The sequence below is a fragment of the Mandrillus leucophaeus genome, unplaced genomic scaffold (assembly GCF_000951045.1).
Source record: "Mandrillus leucophaeus isolate KB7577 unplaced genomic scaffold, Mleu.le_1.0 Scaffold1464, whole genome shotgun sequence".
Lineage (NCBI taxonomy): Eukaryota > Metazoa > Chordata > Mammalia > Primates > Cercopithecidae > Mandrillus > Mandrillus leucophaeus.
The window spans coordinates 41,775-42,121 of NW_012101437.1; the positions used below are offsets into that span (position 1 = coordinate 41,775).

The window sequence follows — 347 nt, forward strand, 5'->3', positions numbered from 1 at the left end:
CGGCCTCTCCAGCTGCCAGTCTTCCACAGGCCAGCCTCTCCAGGCCGAGCTCCTCCTGCCTGCCACTGGACTCTTGAGGCCCTGCCCCGCTCACGCCTCTGGGCGGCCTCCTCAGGCCCAGGACTTGACCTCCAGTCGGCCTCGCCAGGACCAGCCTCCTGCCTCACGAAGGCCTGCAGAGGCCCAGCCTCTGCCTCCCAGCGGACTCTCCACGCCCAGCTCTCACCTGACTGCGTCCTCCCCAGGCCACAGCTCCTTCTGCCTTTCGGCAGCTCCGCCGGGCCCCGCTCCTGCCTCCCAGTGGCCTCGTTAGGCCCGGCTCATTCGTCACGGGGAACGGCCTTTCC

General features: G+C 69.7%; 1 protein-coding gene across 1 annotated transcript in view; it reads left to right on the top strand.

Moving 5' to 3' along the window:
- The window catches only part of LOC105535470 (proline-rich protein 36-like), a 14,787-nt gene that overhangs the window by 10,778 nt on the left and 3,662 nt on the right, over positions 1 to 347 (top strand).